We start from the raw sequence: 18,185 nt of genomic DNA, 5'->3' as shown, positions 1-18,185 counted from the left end.
CAAAAAATAACAAACAAAAAATAAAAGTTCTATTTCAAATGTGTGTTGGGTGATAACCTCACCCCTGGCTCCCTCTCTTCCAGGCACAGACCCCTCAAACAGTTTTTATCAATATCAGGACCTTCGGTACTTATATTTTCTTGCTTCCCAGGGCCTGACATTTAAAAGTAATAAACAAAATTTCAACAAAAGTATCATAGGTCTTCTTTGATTGTACTTGTGTGATATTGCTTCAGCGATCTGTCCCCCTCTTCCGGGCTTAGAATATTAGCCTCCCTCCATCTGGATCACTCTGCCTTGTATTTCAAAGATTTCTTTCCTGCATTCATGTGCCGGTGAGGTGATGGTTTTCCAACCCTTCTCAAATGTTGGCCTCCCTCCGTCGAGTTCACTCGGGCTCTCATTTGCATGCTTTCCTCTTTTGCTTTCACAATTCTTTGGGTGGCAACTTTTCACCCTTGGATCTCCCTCTTCTGGGCTCAGACCCTTCTTTAATCTCAGCCTCCCTCCATCGGGTTCACTATGGCTTTTCAGAACAATTCCACCTGTGACACTCACGAGTCTTAATGTCTTTTCAAACAGTTCACCGTGGACATCCCTCTGCTGGGTTCACATTTGTCAACACGCTGTTTCTTGGGTCTTTAGACTTTGCCCCTCTCAATTTGCATCCCTCTACCGGGTTCACTCTTGCCATTTCACAATTCCTTCTACTTTCTTCTGATGCAGGATTTACTTCCCTCATGTTCTTAATGGTTTGTCGGTCAAAGGCTTTTGACTGTACAGGGATTTTGCTAGACCCCTGTATGACCACTTTGACCTGTTCCTTGTGGCTCCCCTGGGGCCTTCTGGTATCAGTAGTTTCATTCAACGCGCGATCAACCAGAGTCTCTTGAGTGAGCACCCACATGGTGCACGACCCCTCTGCAGCTGGTCTTCCCTTAACAATGTACAGTTCTTTGAACTATCCTCAATGTGCCATTTTGTGACTTTCATTCAACACAGTTCGGTTTCTTTATCGGTTCCCCTCTGACTCACTGGCTAAAATGAACCACTTGGCTTTTCAGAATATCTGCAGTCAAGGCCGGTACCACGGTAGCAGGCGTCTCCGTCTGTCCTGCGTATCAGTGTAGGCACGCTCTGTGTACTGGTGACATCTACTGCAACACACTTGGGCTATTGTTCACAGTCTTACGTTTCCTTAAAAGGAGGTCTCGAGGGTCTGGGTCAGAAAGGACAAGGTTGTGTCTCTCATTGCCAGCCTCTCACAGTCTTTCTCTTCCTCTTAAACTGCTGTGCTGAGTTTGCTCTCTCATCATGTGGTCTGCCTTGCTCGCACTGTGCTCTCGTGCTGCTCCATCTTTTATCCCTGGGGGGAAGGGCAAAGGCTGTCAGTTGTGTGTGATTCTGGTCAATTGCCCTTTTGGGACATGTCAGGTAAATGGCTGTGGTGTTAGTCCATTGTCTTTCGTGATGTGCGAAAGTGTTTGTGTTGAAAAAGGGTGGGGGGCAGTGTTTCTGAATGTCATACGTGGTAGGATGAGGAAAAGGTCTTGGAAGAAGGGGGATGCCGCGTCTCACCCGTCGGTGTCCAATTCCACGCCTAAGGACTCCCATCCAGGTGATCCTCCCTTACTGGTCCACCCCCAGGAACTGGATCCAATAGTGATGGCCGTGTCCTGGCCACTCGGATGACAGATGCCCGGGTACTAGTCAGGGAGACACCTTCAGGTTTCTACAACTGGGCTGTAGAGCAAGCAGTGCTTATGTTGCAGCAGGGGGGGCAGCTGTGTACCCATGAGCATAGCACAGTGGATCTGGAAAGCATGCAAAGACAATGCAGGGGCTGCAGCCCCTGACCGCCAATCTTTTGGTGGTGGCCTGGGTGAATACCGTTGTGCTGTCCCATTGGTCAGCTTCTAGTAGTGAGAGAAGCAGAGCTGCCCTGACCCCCACAACTCAGAGAGCTTGACCGGTGCTAGTGAAGTGGTGGATCCTGAAGTGGAGGTAAGACATAAGTATTCAAAAACCTACTCAAGTTGGACAAAAGGCCTACCAGGGTGACTGAGTCACTGTTAGCCCTATTTAGCCTATTGTTAATGACCACTTAAAATCTTTGCAGAATTTGATGTAAGGGCACCCAAGGCTTTGATTCCAAAAGCCTGCCAGGTGCTGTGTTTGGTGCATAAACAACTACATACCACATATCTTAAGTTATTCACAAACACTTCTGTAATTAAGACTCTAGTCTCTGAAACCCATAAAAGAACACCTGTACTTTGCCGCAAGGATTTCCTAAGGAGGATAATTGTCAATTTGGACCTAGATTAATAACAAATGTAGTTCTCCTCAAGGAACTCTTAAGGATGTACTATATCTATACTATACAATACTATACTATACTATATATTGCCTGAGGTTGAGATTAATTATGAATCTTACATCCATCACCTATCTTGTGTTTTCTAAGTCAGCCCAGGAGGGAGCGGTATGCTGAGACTTGGGTGCCGAGCCTACTGGCCTAGTGGCCCAACCTAAGCCTCAATGATGATGCCCAGTGAGGCCGAAGCATGTCTGTGGTTGCGTGTGGTCTCATGCAGAAGTGATGTGACCAATCAGTTTGGGCTGGACTGCCTCTTTTGGGGTGGGACCAAGTCTGATTTGCATATGGTCTTCCCCTTATGGTCTGCCACATCTTCCAGCCATCAGTTCTTTTTGCTGTCTAAGGCTATACTCCTAGTCACATTCTCAGAAATAAGCCTCCTGTAGTAGAACCACATGGATATTACATTTAGATAAAAAGGGCAAAATGTTATGTCACTGCATAGAGTTATTAAAGCATTTAACATTCCACGTCAGAAATGTTATATCCCTTTTTCCCAAAGAGGAATATGGCAATGTAGATAGCAGAGAGCACTTCACCAGTATTTCACTAACATACTCGTGGCACAATGGCCAATGAACCGTCACTACCGCCCTGAATACGCCAAAAGAACAATAGCGTGGAACAAGCATACCATTGACCACCCAAACCCAAATGTATTTATTGTGAAATACTGTAGTTGTATTTCGGTTATAGGAATCAAATTCCCATCAAGGGGTAGACAATGTGAAGGAATGGAGAAACAAGAACAAAGACAGTGTGAGGGTTCCCTGCAGCTTGGTTATGGAGCTATTTTTCGTACCCCAAATCACTGCATATTATCTTCTCTGATGCTTAGTGGTCTTACCCAATCCTTGAATAGGCCTGACAGTGATATCTTGTCTTCAAGAGAGGTACAGATGACCAGAACACAGATCAAACCGGAGGAAGCAGTATGTTGCTTTTGTAAAAATCAGGAATCCCTGGAAACCATTAGGCACTTGATGTTAAATTGCCCCTCCTTAAAAGAAAAGGCTTTGGGCGACTATGCCCATCATTGTGACTTGATTGATGAAGAAGAATATTGGGAAAGACTATTAACGGTTGAGAAAGTGGGTCGAACCATTGATGCCTTGAAATTTGTAGAGTCATTGTTGATAGATAATTAAATTGGAGGACTTACGATAAGACTTGGTTAAAGGGTCTAGCGAGGGGAAGAAGGAAGATAAATAAATTCCCTCATGGTTTATTGTTATATGTTAAAGGTTTAAAATGTGATTAACCAATAAAACATTAAAAATAAAAACATTTTAAAAATAGGCCTGACAGTGATATTTCAGGTTTCTGAATTTGAGCAAAAACCTATGGCTAAGTCATGGGATCAATGGTCGATATATTTTGACATTAAATCGAGGAGTTACTGAGTTTTATTAGCTGCTCCCCCATAGCAATCTAAGAATAAAGTTTATGGTGAAACACTTCCCAGCTACCTCTCTACTGAGATGTGTACCTATTTCAAGTCACAAGAGGCTTTTGGGAATAGCCAGATTATATTACCAGTGCGTTCCTCAATCGTATTTAAAAATTATGGAATAATGGAAAATATACAATGGAATGGAATGTAAGAGGCATAGAAATGTTGTTAAAATTACCATCTTTCTTTATGTTGCATCTCACCACTCTCAGAGGAAACTGTCAGTTTATCCAACATTTCATCAAGTTACAGAATGTCTCTATAACTGGTTTGAAGTTATTCTCCCAATGTGCGTTACCTGAGTTGAAATTGCATCTTTTGCCTAGCCCCTAGCAAATTGTGCGAGGGGTCCTACATGTTTATGGTGGCAGTTGACTTTTGCCAATAGTTACACATATTTCACTGATTGTGTTAAGAACAATATTTCAATTAACTAGATTGTCAGAGGCTGCAGGGATTGAGGTTCGTCTGAAATTAATATGAATGTTAAAAGGGTGAGGATTCAGAGTTGGGATTCTTTTCAGGGATATCTTAAAAACAGAAACTAGTATTTTATTGTTAACAGAAATGCTATTTTTCCTGCCTAAGATTAACCCCCTTTAAGAATGAATACTTATGACTGGAATAAGAAGATAATCAAAGTCAAAGGTGCATGTCCATGGATAATGGATAAAGAATGGTCAAACTGCATTTGAATATATCAAGGTTGACCACGTATGACAATCGGCAGCTCTGGTTGCCTGTCTTCATTTACTCCTGTTTCATGAATAGAGAAAATGGATGTAGTTACTCTGAGGCATGAACAGAACATGGTCAAGAATACCTGGGAAAGATGGAACAGTGATGACTGTGGACTTAAATGGGCACATTATCTGTAAAATATGTTCCTCCCTCACCTTCCATGCCACTAAACACTGAATCTCTTTCCTCATCTTCTCTCGTCTTTTCTATTGCTCTACTCTCCTCTTTGGCCTCCCTGCCTCTCATCTTGCTCCCCTCAAATCCCCCTATCATTCTCCCATCGTCTTCTCTCTCCCCACGATTACATTTCCTCTTCGCTCTCTTATCTTGGTTGGCTTCCCTTTAATTCTAAACTTAAATTTAACTTCCTCAGTCTCGTCTTTAAATCTCCTCATGATCTCGCACCCCCACCTTTCCTCTTTCCTCTCGTTCCACGCTCCTTTTCACCCCCTCCGATCTGCTGATCTCTTCCTACTCACTGTTCCCCCATCTCCTTGCGCCCCTTCTCGTTTCCGATCCTTTCAGCTCCTTACCCTCTACACTGGAACTCTCTACCTCTCTCTATCCGCTCCATTTCCTCTTACTCCTCCTTCCGTTCCTCCTTGAAATCTCATCTTCTTCTTCCCCCATCATGGTAACCCCATTACTTCCTTCTTACTCTTCCTCTGTTCTATCTCTCTTTTACAGTCCCAGGTAAATTGTTCTACATATTGTTTTTGATGGTTTGTCTCATGTTTTGCAATTATGCTTCCAATTTATTCTAATGTATCCTTGTTGTAATGTAAAGCACTTCGGTGTAAAGCGCTATATAAATTTAATAAACACAAATACAAACAAGCATTGCCTGTCCATGTTCAGAGGCCATGGGCAAAATGACTGTGATTCAGGGACCGATCCTGGACAAAAAAACCATGGACAAAATCAGAAACGGAACCTGAATCAAAATGTATATACACGGACAACTCTGTTCATCGATGATACCATTGACTACCTAAGAAATGGGGGCACTCCTGGAAGACTGATGCAGTACAAAATATTGTCTTCCTCCTTCTATCCTTTAAGAGTGCTAATGTAGTAATTATCCAGTCACATGATCTGGCAAAGAAAATACTTGTGGACTATAAGGTGGCCGTTCCCTTTTAGGGTGTGTAAAGGTCATTCACGAGAAAGTATACCCTGCTCTGCCTTGGTGGCTTAGAGATAAGCATTTTAAGTCAAAAGTGAAATGGTTTCACATCAAAGTTTAAATCAAATCTCGTTCTCCCTCCCTCTACAGGTATGTAGCTTTGATCTTGGTGGGGCATTGGCAACTCCTGCAAATTACCTTAATATGTGGTTTCTTCCGTAATAGGAAATATATATAGTGGATTATAGAGTACAGAAATTGGGAAGAGAAGGTAACTACACAGAATTCCATAGCCTTTCCATAGAGTCAAGTCCCTTCAAAAATCCTTCTATAATATAGCCTTTTAGGATGCTTGAGCGGGCATAGAAATTGTTTCCAAACGATACTAAATAAAAAAAAGATTCCTAATGAAAAAAGGGCACAGGTTCTTTCCCATTAACTAATTGTTACAAAATATGCCTGGTTAACTGTGCTTTCAATCTGACCACTCTAGAAAATATGATTCCACTTTCAGGCATTGGCCATTATCAATGATCCCACATGTTCAGTTTCATGGCTGTCCTGTTCCCTTTCATTAGATCCATTAAGGATTTCTCTGGTTTGCAGTTGACACCCTGCCTCGCAGTCCTTTTCTGGATAAGTTGTAAAGGGTGGCGAGTAGAGGCAGGTAGATTAAGAAAGAGGCTGTTGCAATAGTCTAGTTTAGAGAGAACCAGAGCTTGGGAGACAGAGAGCCTCTGGGGGAATGAGAGGAAAGGAAGAATACCTCTGAGGAGGTGCAGTAGGAGGTTTGACTTTTGTGATACATCAGCGATGTGGGCAGAGAAGGAGAGTGTGGAATCAAAGGTGACACCAAGGTTCTTGGCCTCGCAGGTGGGGATAGGAGGAGGGCCAAGGGAGGCCGGCCAGAGAGTGAGGGGAAAGCAAGGTGATGGTGTGCCAATGAAGAGGATCTCTGTCTTGCTGGCATTAAGACAATGATCGTTGGCGGCACACCAATCTTGGATGGCAGTTAGGCAATCATTGATGAGAGAGGTGGAGGAGGTGGCAGAGGGCAGCCTGAAAATTAGTTGAGTGTCGTCTACGTATCACTGGAAATTTGAGCAGAAAATGGCAATACAGCGGGCGAGAGTTGCCAGGTATTGGTTGAAAAGCCAGGGCGAGAGGTTAGACCCCTGGGGAACACCACAGGTGGAGAGGAAGACAGATGATAGGAAGGACCCAAGTTGGACCTGGGAGGATCGATCAGAGAGGAAAGAGGTCAGCCAGGCCAGAGCCTGATCGGTGATGCCCAAGTTATCCCGGAGATGGTTGAGCAGGATGGTATGGTTGACCGTGTCGAAGGCAGAGGAGAGATCAAGTAGGATGAGAACAGAGGGAATGCTAGAGTCAAGGTTGGAAAGCAGATCTTCATGGATGTTCAAGAGAGCAGTTTCCATGCTTCTGCCAGATCTGAAGCCAGGCTGATGGTCATGGAGACAGCCAACAGAATCCGAATGAAGGTTTAGCTGAGAGATGGCCAGCTTTTCAAGGAGTTTGCCTAAGAAGGGGGTAATGGAAATTGGGCGATAGTTGGCCGGACAAGAGGAATCCGCTGTGGGTTTCTTGAGGAGAGGATGCACAAGGGAGTGCTTAAGAGGGGAGGGGAAGGATCCTGAGGCAAAGGAGTGGTTGCAGAAGTTGGCAAGGGCCAGAGCGAGGGTATCAATGTTGTCCTTGAGAGTTTTAGAGGAACAGGGATGAACCTGTTTTGACGAGGCTTTCATAGATCGGACTTGTCTAGTGACCTCATCAGGGGAGAAGAGAGGAAAGGAAGAGAAGGAGGGTTAGGGGGTGGATGGAGGAGAGTCAGTGAGTACAGACGGAGAGGGGAGAGGAGAGGGGGTGGAGGAGAGTGTGGACAGGATGTCCTGGGTTTTTGAGATAAAGTGTGAGGCCAGGGCATTGCAAGGAACCTGAGAGGCAAGGGGGGGGGGAGTAGAGACTGCAGCAGGGTTGGCCAGCTCCTTACAAATTTTAAAGAGTTCGGCTAAGCTGTTAGATGCCACAGAGACACGGGCTTGAATGTGGACTCTCTTCTTGGTACGGACAGAGAGACGGGTTTGCCTTTGGAGAAGGCGACAGGCCAGTATGTCAGAGGATGAGCAGGAATCCCTCCATTTTCTCTCAGCCGCTCTACACCTACGTTTAAGTGTAGCTAGGTCAGAGTCATACCAGGAATTGCACTTGGCTTTGGACTTCAGCTAGAGGAAGAGGGGTTGGGGAGAAGGTGGAAGCAAAAGCCTCGACTGACACACGCTTCATGGGCCGGATGTCCAGGAAGGTATGTGGCAGTGTTGGGGTAGGCTTGGCTTGGGGGGAAGAGAGAGAGAGATGAGAGGAGAGGAGGTAGTGGTCACTCCAGGAGAGGGGAGTGGAGAGAGGGATAGATAGGGGGAGGCTAGAGGAGATCAAGACATCAAGTGTGTGCCCTGCAGAGTGCGTTGGGCCAGATGGGAGGATAGAGAGGGAGAGGGAATCGCAGAGGTCGCGAAAGAGCAATGTTGAGGGACAGGGAGAATCAAGGTGAATGTTGAGGTCACCAAGGAGGAGGAGTTGAGTGGTTGAGGCCAGGAGAGAGGAGGAGAGGTCAGCCTACTCAGAGAGAAAAGATGTGATTTGACCAGGGGGCTGGTAGAGAGTGGCAACAGTAAGAGAGTGGCTAGGAGAGATTGAGAGCCTGCAGACGAGGCATTCGAAAGAGGAGTAGATCTGAGTGGGAATTATAGTGGCAGGAATCCACTTAGGAAAGATCAAGGCTACACCCCCTCCAGGGCGAGTGGATCTGGGTGCAGAGAGGATCTTGTAGCCATCAGGGAGGAGAGTGTCAAATCTCGTGACAGAGCTGGCCGTGAACCATGTCTCTGTAAGACCAAGAACGTCAAGGTCAAGTTCTTCAAGGAGGTGGCAGATGTCAGAGGAGTGTTTGACAGCAGAGCGAGAGTTGAGAGTGGCATGAAAGCCATTTACACCCTGAGGTTCGCCTGGGGTCTGAATGGCTTTCATAATTTTCCATCGGGAGATCCACGCTTGGCGCAATGGCCCCGGTAGGCACAGTTGTCATGGAAGCACCGGCACAGTTACTAACAGTGCCAGTGCTTCTGAGTCCCCATTCCGGTGGAATACTATGGGACTCCACTGGAATGGGGACTAAAGTGTTCTGCCGCCTGATAGCCCGGCACCGGGATCTCAGGTGGTGGAAACAGTGTTACAGTCTGGTGGCAAACTGCCAGTAGCACCGGTGGGTTATCGCCAGACTTGTAACAAGGCTTTTTGTCTGCTAAGCCTATCACCAACTTGCTTGCATATTCTGTGGTGTGGCAGCTTTACTGAAGACGCAATCACAGAATATTTGGGTTAGTGGAATAGTTGGAATGAGCCCCTGAAGTTCCTTAAATTGATTCGCTCACGTTGAGAGAAGGCAAAATGGGTCGGGGGCAAGCAGGGTCTTGCTGATCTGTCAGGCTTTGGCACTAGTGGCATAGTGATTGGGTCCTGTGCTGTGCAGCATCGTCCCAGACACAGGAAGAATTTGAGCTGCAGTCGCTTGATTAATCTTACAAACAACTTAGTTTAGCACAGTAGCTGACACGAGCAGGTGAATTTCTTATATTTGTATATATATCTTATATTTGAGGGAAAGGAAAAAGAGTTTGGAGAGTGCTGGGGAAAATAGTCTGTAAAGTCTTGCTGATCAATCAGGAAATGGCGTTAGTATCAGAGTGTTTGGGTGAGTGATGCAATACCACCTGTGTGTACACAGAGGAGGAATTGTGTTGTGGCATCTTGATTAAACACGCGCTCACATACAACCTGTTTTAGCAAAAAAGCTGATGCAAACAAGTGAATCTCTTTCATCATTGGTACTTTCTGAATGAAAGGGAAACGTGTTTGGAATGTGAAGGTAAATCAAAGTATATATATGGTCTTGCTGATCTCTCGGGCCATGGCATTAGTGGAAGTCACTGGGTGAGTGATGCAATACACCACCTATTGAGTCTAAGGCGGAATATCTGCTGGGCAGTTTGTTAGAACATGTGCTCACACACCTTGGTTTATTGTAATATTTGACACGAGTACGTGAATTTATTAACATGTCTTAGCACACATTGAGGTATGAGGGAAAAGTGTTTGGGGTGTGCAGGGAAAAGCATGGTTGCAGGGCCCTTCTGATCACTCAGGCAGTGTAGTTAGTGCCAGGGTGACTAGGCGTGTGACACAGCACAACCTCAGCCTGGACAGAGAAGGAATCTTTGCTTTGGCAGCTTGACTAAATGAAAGCTCACAAATTACTTGGTTTAGTGCAAAAGTTGACAAAGCACGTTAATTTCTTTTACATTTATTAGCAGCATTTTTTTAGGGAAGGGCAAAGGCTTGGAGGGCGTTCTGCGAAAACAATATGTTTGCAGGGTCTTGCAGGCTGTGGCATTAGTGGCAGGGTGAGTGTGTGTGTGTGGGTGTGTGTGTGTGAGGCAATATACTGCCAGCATGGATCGAGAAGGTATTTTTACTGGGCAGCTTGATTAAACGTGCCCTTACACATGACTGGTTAGTGAAATAGCTGACAGTGTCATGTGAAGTTTAAAAAAAAGTATTAGCACACTTTTAAGGATGGGGACATTTTGTGAGCCTGCTGGGAATTTTTTTTCCATGGTCTTTCTGGATGCTCAGGTAGTATTAGGGGCAGGGTCGCTGGGTTTTACAAAGCAGCACACAACCTGCTTGGACAGACAGCGTCCTTGTCCGGAGAGTCTTCATTTAATGCATGCTCACACACAACTTGGTTTAATACAATAGCTGACATGAGCATGTGAATTTCTTTTACATTTATTAGCACTCTGGAGGAAAGGGGAAAAGCACTTGGAACTTGCTGGGAACAACATTTTTGCTGGATTGCTGGAACGTGCTGATCACTTAGCCAGCGACATTAGTGACAGGGTAATTGGGCGTTTGACAACACACACCACCTACATCGACAGAGGAGGAATTGGTGCTTCTGTGGCATGATTGGACTTGCAATCATACTCAACTTGTATTAGTGCACTAGGTGGCACGAACATCTGAATGTCTTTTTCTTAGCTCTCTTTGAGGGTAGTGGGAGTGTTTGGGAGATGCTGGGAAATGTTGTTTGCAGGGTCTTGTTGATCACTTAGTCAGTGGCATTGGTGGGAGGGTTAGTGGGTACAAGATGCAATACACCACCTGCCTGGATGGATGAGGAACTGGCGCTAGGCGACTTGATTGAATGCATGCTCACACATGAGTTAGTTCAACACAATAGCTGACACAAGCATGTGACCTGTTTTAAAATGTATTGGCAAACTCTGAGGGAAGGGGAAAACGTGTTTGGGGTGAGATGGGAATTTTATTTTATAGGGTCTTACAAATAACTCAGACAGTGGCATTAGTTACATGGTGATTGGGTGTTTGATGCAACAGATCACATGCCTGAAACAAGGAAGGATTTGTGCTCGGGTAGCTTTATTGAATGCAGGCTCACACTTTAGTGTAGTGCATTATTTGAGAAAAGCCTGTTCATTTCTATTAACAGTATTAGAAAACTATGAGGGGAAACTGAAAAGTGTTTGGGACATACTGAAAAAAATGCTTTCAGGGTCTTGCGTATTACCCAGGCAGTGAAATGAGTGGCATTGTGATTGGGATGTGCTGTAATGCGCCACACCTCATCAGAGGGAGGAGGAATTTGCACTAGTGCAGCTTAATTGAATGCACACTGTGGCGAACCAGAAGAAGGAGTCAGACTATTTTTTTGACATGGTTAAGGGTTTTATTTAAATAATAAGAAAAAGTCCTTTCTAGCCCTAATGCTATGAGGGTGATTCCCTGATGAACAAACTAAAACTAATGGTGCTTTTCAAAGTGTCCAAGAGAAGTAGTCCTTAGTCGAAATCCTATATCCTATATACTATCTGGCCCTACCACTTAGAAAACAGAACAGAAATATGGACCGGAGCAATAGCTTAGCTACTGGGATCTCTTTCCAAAGGAAGGTTTTAACAGTTCTTCAATTTCTCACAGTGCATTCTCCCTGCCTCTCAGCAGGCTTTGAATGGCCAGTTCTTACATCTTTTTACAGTTCCACCACACTCCCTTGTTCGCAGGAAAAAGAAAAGGTCTCCTTAATGAAATGCTTCAATTTTTCTGACTTGGTGTTGAAAAATATTTCTTTCGTTGGTTTGTGTACGATAACCCTCCCGGGCCTCTCTGTTCACAGTCTTGCTTTATATTCTTTATCTTTCCAGGACCTCCCAAAAGCCAGTTGGTCCTCAAGCAGGCCTGTTTTATCGGGCGTGGGTTATACGTTTGCCCGTTCAGGTTTTCCGGGTACTTCTAACCTCTTAGGCTTTTACCAGCCTTGTGTAACAATGTCTCTTTTATCACGGCTTTCCAAAGCCCTTTGTCCCTCTGGTTGTCTTACTTTAGCGGGGCCTCAGTTGAGTGTCTGCTCGCTTAGGTTTCCCTAGCTCCCATAGCCCTTTAGGCTTTTCCAGCCTTGGATAACAATGGCCATCATTATGAGTCTGCCGACAGGTTAGCGGCAGACTTGCATTACCGTTACTGGTGCCCGATATCCCAGTGTTACTGGGATATTACGGGCACCAGCAACGGTGGTGTGTTCAAATTCCATGGACTCCATAGAATGGGCCTGCCCCTATTACTGACACCGGTAGTAACAGTGCCAGTGATAGTGGCACATCTTTGACATAGGGGCCTGAACTCTGAACAAATCGTTGCCAGTCAGGGTAATTCACTGTCCCTACCGGCAAAGTCGGTGTGTGCTGGTCTGGAAAAAATGCCTGATCTGCTATTACCAGCCATTTTACCAGCATTTTTCCTGGACCAGCACTTGCCTCGATTTACAGGCCTCTACAAAGCCCTTTGGCCCTCTGATGGACTTGCTTAAGGGGAGCATCAGTTGGGCATCTGCCCGTTTGGGTTTTCCTAGCTTCCGTATTCTGTTAGGCTTTTCCAGCCTTGTATAACAATGGCCCTCGTTACGAGTTAGGCATTAAGTTGCCAGTGATTCCGTCATTCCGGTAGCACCGTTTCCAGCAAACTCAATGATGGAAGCACTACCACATCACAATCTTGCAGGAATGCACAACCCACATTCCCGGAATCAGTGTTACGGGAATGAGGGAAACACCATCAAAAGCAAGAAATCCCTGTGTTTTCGTGATAGGAACACCGGCAATGGAGCGACTGATGTCAGAAACACAGGCAATGGAAACAGCAGAACCAGAAACAGCATCATTGCAGGAACTGGTAGCTTGCCAGTGGGCATTTTGAAAAAGTCAATCCATATAAAATCGCTCACTTTCTGTAGCTATCCAGTCACTGAAACACTGGCAAAATGTCTGGACCAGGCAAAGCACACGTCCCTGAGGTCCGTCAGCAGAAGCAACACTTCTCAGAGCCATAGCTAACTGTATTGACTGATGCAATAGTGGCCAATGCAGATGACATTTTTGCCACATACAACGGGCGAACCAGCCAATGTAGAAAGCTGGTCATATGGTAGGGGGTGGCCCAAAAAGTCTTGGCAGTGGGCCCTGTCCCCCGTACCCCTAAAGACGGCCATAAAGGTGGGATGACCTCCACCTCAAAGTGAGGAACCTGCTCTCGGCCCACCGGAGGGAATATCTTGCGATTGAGGTGGGACAGCCTCCCCACTTAAACTTATGTCCTGGGAGGAGACATGCAGTGCAGTGCTGCACATAGAAGGGATCAAGGGAGTAGCAGCGGCAGAGGCCAGAACTGCGACACACGCAGAGGGCAGTACGTACAATGAGCCACATCAAAACACAAAACATGAGATGACTGTGAAATGCACCACACACATCATGGAGTCAGGTCCAAGAGCATGCCTACAAAACATGACTACAACATGATTATGGGCCATGCACATACAGGTGCCAGGGCCGTAGGGCAGGGTAAAACAAGCATTGCACACAAAATGCATGCACACTCACATATAGGCACAAGAGTACCGATCATGTGCGCAAAAGGGCAAACATGAGAAGTTGCACATACTCGAAACACACGCCAGAAAAAGGCAGCGTGGCAGCAATACAACCAGTGTGCATCCATACCGCACACACATGCATGCATGCGTCATAGTAGTCCTGACAACCAGAAACCATGTACAGGCAGAGTGAAACACTATGATGTATCTGTGTATTGCAAGTCTGTTCAGGTGACACATAGGTGAATAACTGCATGCCCATCTCATGCTGACAGGCACCTCCTCTGACAGCGGCCATGCCGGACCCTCAACATCCCAGCCAGCCACGCAAAAGAAGAGGACAACAGCACAGTCAACGCCAGCTGCAGCAGTGCAGCCCTCAGGCCCTGTGGTTCAACCACCTGCACCAGTAGTGCAGCCCACTGTCACTGTGGCTCAACCACCTGCACCTGTAGTGCAGCCTTCTGGCATACCACCATGGGCAGTGCCCACCCAACACCAGCCACTGCCACATCCCAGAATATCGACAGACAAGGAGGCAGTGTCTGAAGCTGGGGACAGCATGGACAGCTCCCCAGAACACACCCCATAACATAGGCCTAGCTTCAGCCCCTCCGAAGCACATAGTCCACCTCCATCACCAATGCCAAACGCACATGACATGGATGTACGCATCCACAGAATTGAACTCCGGCATAAAGAAATGGCGGACATGGTCAGCCAGCAGATACAGGAGTCCCTGTATTGTAAGTATGATGCAGTAGTCTTTCAGTGTGAAAGATGTTAGACCTGTCTGAGGGTAGGAATGTCCACTAACAACATGGATTTAACAGTGCACTCAGCCACATAAACCTGAGTGGTAACACGCATATGCAAGAGCGGTCATCACAGCATTAGCATGCCGTCCACTTACAACTCACTTTGTGCATCTCAAGCTTTGATGGAAGAAACCACACATGTGCTGAAATCTGATATAACGTGATGCAGGTAGTTGCAGGGTGGCTATCTCCTCAGCAGCTAGCCCCTGTATTTTTGGAAAGGGACAATTGCCATTTCAGCCATAAGGAACAAACTCAATGTTCCATGCTTTACAGATATTATCCACCTTTTGGTGACATGTTTTGTGACAGATTGCACAGAAATGACTGCTGTAGCACACACGATATGCTGTCATTTCAGCCTGTCACAAAGCGGCTGAAATGTTTTGTGAGTGTTGCATATGCAACACAAATTCCCAAAGCACTAGATTTAAATGACTCTGATAACCTGCTAGAACTCAACATTGCTTACATTTAACTACCTGTGTGAGCAAAGAAATACTGTCGGAGACTACAGCTACAGTCACAGTCGATCACTGGATGAGGCCTTCTACACGCTGACTCAGCGGCTGCTCATACCCGACGCCTGCTGTGTGCAAAGGCTCTTTTTTGAGGAAGTGGCACAGTGTGTGAGCCACATCTCTCTATCACTTAATCTGGCACTTCATTAATACAATTTTGGGAATTAAAATAGATTATGAAATGTCATGAATCTTCCAGCGTCATAACTAGACCCCAGCCTGAGATCTCCTCACATGTGGCCAAGGGAAGGCAGCCGCTACCTGATCATAACCCTGGGGGTGTTAACATGAGGGGGGATCACATGGGAGGTGATGGCTGTCAAGGGGAAGTGGTGACTCTTTTGGGAGAGACGTGGCATTCATCTTCTTATGTGGATGAGAGCCCCGAATATTTAAAGGCATGCTGTCATGGTACAAGTTGCTCCTATGAAAATAGCCAAAGAACATGTTGCGAAAAGTCATCTAATCAGAATAAGGTGTATACATTGGGGGATCAGGAATAAAAGTAACACCCTCTAAAGGTTTAAAACCCAATGTTAAAACACAAACCTTTTATACAAATGTCTCTAACTCTGATGATGCTAATTTCACAAAGCAATCCAAACTAATTTCACATCAAAACCACAAAACCAGGACTTCAGGATCCATAATGCCCTTCGTAGTGGGACGAAGAAGAGAGGGCCATAGTTAGTAAGGATCAACAATGCCCTTAACCTGAATGAGCAGTCGAGTATGTGTATACCACAACACCTGAGCATGACATTTAAATACAGAAATGAGTTGCAGCTGAAAGGAGAAGAAGTAGGAGAGGAAAATGCTGAAGGAGTAGCTGAGGCAGTGGCAGATGTGTATGCTGGATCAGTCGCAGAAGCAAACCGAAGAATGCCAGCTGATGTCGACACTGGATGAGGTGGTATCGGGAAGAACAGCCCACCCAACGAGCAGAGCTTCGGACTGCAGGAGGACCGCCAGAACTGTCATAGCTCTGAGAAGAAGCTGTGCAGACTGCAGGAGTTACGTGGGAGTCGACCGGAAACAGACAGAAGATAGAAGGTCCAGTGCAGCAGCTGCAAGGGAAAAGGAGTCACCAGAAAAGACTGGTGAGTTGGCCTAAAACTAAAGGTAACCCCAGGGTGCTCCAAATAGAACACTTAGCAGAAACCACTTCTTTTGAATATCGAACAAATAATGCAATACAAGGTCCCCTTATATGGGACACCGATTGGGGGAAACCTGTAACCCGCATTACCAACAGCCAAGAAGCTGTGAAAGAGCAGAAGAAAGGCAACAAAAGCACAACTTCCCTTTTTGGTGACACCACCTGGGGGAAAATATTATCCACATTGCTAACAGCCAAGAGGCTGCAAAGGAATATTACTAAGACAACAAGGGTACAACTCCCCTTATCTGGGACACCAACTGGGGGAGACCTGTAACCCATATTACCATGAGTCAAGAGACTATAAAAAGAGACTGACATTGTTCAACCACCCCTACAAAGGATACTGGTGTGGAGAATCTTGGAACAAATATTGCCACTAAACAGAAGTGTAGCTGTAGGCATGTATATCCTTGTGGGCGATTAAACCAGGAAAGGAACCAATAGTAGTTAATCCTGGCAGGCGAGTGGACCATGAAAGAAAATGTTGGTTTTGTGGCAAAGAAATGTCATGAAGAGAACATGTTAACAGTATTTTATTTGAAGAATAAGTGTGGCATTATCAGAAGTAGTTGCTGTGCTATCCTGGCAAACGTATTTAATTTGAAGAATAAATGTGATATGCTGATAGTTACTTTGATTAATGAACTTGTGTTTGAAAGACAGTGTTTGCTTTACCAAGAAGGATATTGGTCTTTACCAAGAAGGATATTGGGAAGGATACCAATTGCTTTGATCTGTGGAACAGGTGTTTATGAAAGAGACATTTACTTTAACAAGAGGAAGGTTGTGTTGGAAGGAAAAGATCTTTTGTGTTGAACTGAACAGAACTTTGTTGAATCAGATCTTCTTCAAAGGTATTCCTGTATTGATCCAGGGGAAGGGAATCCAACCCTTGGCACAAGGAGTACTTTAAAAACATATAGGTTTGAACTTTTACTTTACTGTGTTGAATTTGAAGACAGACAAATATTGCATGTGTTATTTTGTTGTATGTATTAGTGTGAGGGTCAGCGACTTTTGGACACTAAGTCATCTTTCTTTAGTTTAGTTTGTTAGGTAGGGAAATCCTTGTTCGGTTAAGGAAAGATATGCGTTTATCTCACACTTTACCTTGAGAAAACTTTACCTTTGTGTCCGTCTTGCATTTCTGACCCCTCACAGAAAGAACCTCCAATTCAGACATTGCACAGCCACTGAAATGCAATCTTTTGTGATGTTTCAAACATAATGAAGATTGCACTCTAGAGACATTTGCAAGAATATTTGCCTACAGAGCAAAGGTAGGAAGGACAGACAACAGCTGAGCTTCCCCAACCATCATTAGGAAGTCTTTCATCTAGTCGTGCCCCTCTTACCCCTACATCTATGTCAGGTACAGGGACACCATGGGCCTCATTACGAGTCCGGCGGTAGCCGTGCCGGTAAAGCTGGCAGGCTGTCGTTGGACTCGTGCATTTTTCCGGCACCTGGCTTCACGGAAACACCAGGGTATTACGACCTTGGTGTTCCTGGAAGTTAGCCGCCAGAAAAATGTTAATCCCCATTCCCATTGAGTCCCATAGGACGCAATGGGAATGTGGATGACGGAAACACTGGCACCGTTAATAATGGTGGCAGTGCTTCCTGGAAAGTCTGCGAGCGGCTGCCGTCCCGCCTGCCAGGTGAGACCTGGGGGGTAGGACGCAGCCGCTCGCAGACTCAGAGTGTGCCGGTCCGGTAACAACGGTGCTGGTAGGCTTACCGGCACCGTTGTTACCAGACCGGAACACTCGTGATGAGGCCCCATGTAGGTATACAACTCTCACATATACACCCAGGTGGGACTCACCTCCTTAGTCTGCATTCTTTAATATGTCAGGGCCAGCGTGTACAGCAATTAGTGGTAGAGGCACCACAGATGCACAGAAGCTAGATGCTTATTTGGGAGACACATACCATCTCACAAAGCATGATGCTCA

At 45.6% G+C, this 18,185-nt stretch overlaps 1 protein-coding gene across 8 annotated transcripts in view; it reads right to left on the bottom strand.

Annotated features, from left to right (window-relative positions):
• The window catches only part of ESPN (espin), a 1,343,653-nt gene that overhangs the window by 726,300 nt on the left and 599,168 nt on the right, over positions 1–18,185 (bottom strand). The window lies entirely within an intron of this gene.

Source organism: Ambystoma mexicanum, chromosome 8 (genome assembly GCF_040938575.1).
Source record: "Ambystoma mexicanum isolate Mex_15411 chromosome 8, UKY_AmexF1_1, whole genome shotgun sequence".
NCBI lineage: Eukaryota > Metazoa > Chordata > Amphibia > Caudata > Ambystomatidae > Ambystoma > Ambystoma mexicanum.
Note: the sequence above shows the minus strand (reverse complement) of the source record. Positions and strands in the feature narration are given on the sequence as shown.